Source organism: Orycteropus afer, unplaced genomic scaffold (genome assembly GCF_000298275.1).
Source record: "Orycteropus afer afer isolate SDZICR_OR568_19922 unplaced genomic scaffold, OryAfe1.0 scaffold00217, whole genome shotgun sequence".
NCBI lineage: Eukaryota > Metazoa > Chordata > Mammalia > Tubulidentata > Orycteropodidae > Orycteropus > Orycteropus afer.
Genome location: NW_006921804.1, coordinates 4,878,869 through 4,881,924, shown reverse-complemented (window position 1 = coordinate 4,881,924; position 3,056 = coordinate 4,878,869).

Sequence of the window (3,056 nt, the reverse complement as noted above, 5' to 3'; positions counted from 1 at the left end):
TGGGCTCAAGTATAGCAGGGATTGTGGGGCTGGCGCGGGATCGGGCAGTGTTTCGTTCTGCTGTGCATGGGGTCGCTATGAGTCGGAAACGACTTGACGGCACTTAACAACAACAACAACATGCATTCATTTATATTGGGTAGGTGTGTAGGTGTAGGTGTATATGTGGAATTTAAATTCTGTATTTTAAGCCTCATGAGACTTTTATACATATGTATTAAGTTAGTGTTCATTTAGATCAACCACATATAGGCAAATCTGCTGCAAAAACCTCTTTAAAGTGTTAAAGAGCAAAGATGTCACTTTGAAGATTAAGGTGCACCTGACCCAAGCCAAGGTATTCTCAGCCTCATATGTATGTGAGTACTGGACAATGAATAAGAAAGACAGCAGAAGAATTGCTGCATTGAATTGTGGTGTTGGTGAAAAGTAGTGAATATCTCATGGACTGTTAAAAAAATGACCAAAGTCTTGGAGGAAGTACAGCCAGAATGCTTCTTAAAAGCAAAAATGGCCAGACTTCATCTCTTGTGCTTTGGCCATCTCATCAGAAGGGACAAATCCCTGGAGAAGGATATCATGCTGGGTGACATAGAGTGTCCACAAAAAAGGGGAAGACTCTCAATGAGATGGACTGACACAGTAACGGCAACAATGGCTTCGAGGTTTGAGCATAGCAACAGTTGTAAGGATCCTGCAAGACAGGGCAGTGTTTTGTTCTGTTGCACACAGAATCACTATGAGTCAGAACAGACTCAACATCACCTAAGAAAACAACATATATACTGTCTTTAATGCTTTTTACTCCTTTCTGCATCTCCAACCTTCTGGCCTGAAGAATATTCTTTAGAATTTAGTGCCCTTCTCTTGGTGGCTAACTCGCTTGGTTTTGGTTTACTTGAATATATCTTTAGTTCACTTTTATTATTGAAGGATATGAAATTCTAGGTTGAGAGTTATTTTCTATCAGCACATTCGCAGAATTATTCTACTATCTTTTACTATAAAAAAAAATTTGTCAGTCTAATTGCTGTTCATTTGAAAGTAATCTAGCCTCTTTTTTAAAAATTTAATCTATTTTAAAGATTTTATCTCTGATTTAGTTTTCTGCAGTTTCCCTGTACTGGGTCCAATCTGGAGCCAACTTTTGTTCTTTGTTTGTTTTAATTTTTATTTGAGGTTTTTTGAGCTTCTTGAGTCCATGGTTTAATGTCTTTCATCCATTTTTAAATGCCTCAGCCATTATCTCTTCAAATATTGCTTCCACTCTATTATTTCTCTCCTTCCTGAATTTCCAAATAAAGGTGTGTTAGCCTTTCTCATGGTATCCTCTACCTCTCTTACCTTGTCTTTTGTGTTTTCCTTTTCTTTTTTCCCCCAGGCTTCATTCTGGGTAATTTACTCTGTTTGTTTGTTCTTCCAGTTCACTAACCATTCCTCAATCCATCAGTTGATTCTTAATTTTGGCTTTTGAATATTTTGGTTCTGGATTTTCTATTTACTTCTGGTTAACTCTACTCTTAGATTTCCCCTAGGAGTACAGTCTTTCACGGTCCTAACCCAAAACAGGAAGGTAGTTTACCAGAGTTCTCACCTTTAGGGATATTTGCATTCCAGTTTTTGCCTCACTAGCTCTGGTGGTGTAGTGCCTAAGGCATTTGATTGCTAACCAGAAGGCTAGTGGTTCAAACCCACCAGCCACTCCATAGAAGGAAGACCGGGCAATCTACTTTTACCACCTCAGAAACCCAAAGGGGGTCACCATGAGTCAGAATTAACTTGATGGCAGTGGGTTTGGTTTGGTTTTTTCAGCCCTACTGTCTATTTGTCACTTTGTCATACTGTGGTGGCTTGTGTGTTGCTATGATACTGGGAAGCTATGTCACCAGTATTTCAAATACCAGCAGGGTCGCTCATGGTGGACAGGTTTCAATGGAGCGTCCAGACTAAGACAGATTAGAAAGAAAGTCTGGCAACGTACTTCTGAAAATTAACCAATGAAAATCTTATGGATCACAACAGAATATTATCTAATACAGTGCTGGAAGATGAGCCCCTTAAGTTGCAAGGCACTCAAAGTACACAGTGTGTGGTGCAGTGAATTACTCTTCTAGTCATGATCTTTGTGACTCCCACCAGATTACTGGGTGGGACTATGCAAATGTAAGGTGCTTGTGCCCCACCAAGGGGATTGGATAACTTGTTAATAATGTAAATAAGGTATATGGCACTCTTGTGGGGGTGGGACCACGGAAATAAGATGTATGGAATCCTAAAATGGGGACTGGTTAATTTCGTTATCCTGCTAGGCTTAAAATGAACCCTCCCAGAGACAGAAAGAGGAATCTCACTGACATCAAGAGAGAGAAGCCAGGACTGGAGCAAGCCCTTGGACCCAAGAGCCCTGTGCTGAGACAAAGGGAAAAAGAAAGCAAAGATACGTCAGAGAGATGGTAGCAGTAGAACCAAGAAGCACAAGACAGAGCAGCAGGCTTGCCAGCCCACAGAGCGAGAAAGCTAAGTGCCTTTGGGCAGGAGGCTTGCTGGCAGAGTGGCATACACTTAGGTGCCCCTAAAAGCTTTTTAACACTTGCCAGAGCAGGACAGAGAGGACAGATCAAGAGGCCAAGGGCCAGAGAGGTGTGCCTGAGAGTATAGCAGAGGAAAGATCTTTGTCTTGATCAAAGAGCACTTTCCTGAAACTGAAATGTAACCTGTTACTTCACTAATAAACTCCGTAATCATGAGAATTGTCTGTGAGCTCTGCGCGGCCATTGCAACGAAGTATGGAACCCAGCAGAGAAGTAGTGAGTGCCATGGGAGGGATGCTTGGTGTCAGAACTGGTAAAAAGGTGGAGGGTGGTGGCATGTCTAGCCTCATAGATATAAGCCTTGAGCTGCTGATGGTGATTCTCCCTGCCCTGGTGAAGTTAGAGGAGGTCAGAGAATGCTGCCTTCATGCTCTTTATGCACAGTGGCTGCACAATGGACTCCAGAAGGCCCAGGATCATGAGGATAATGCAGAACTGGGCAACCTTTTTCTCTGTTGTAGATGG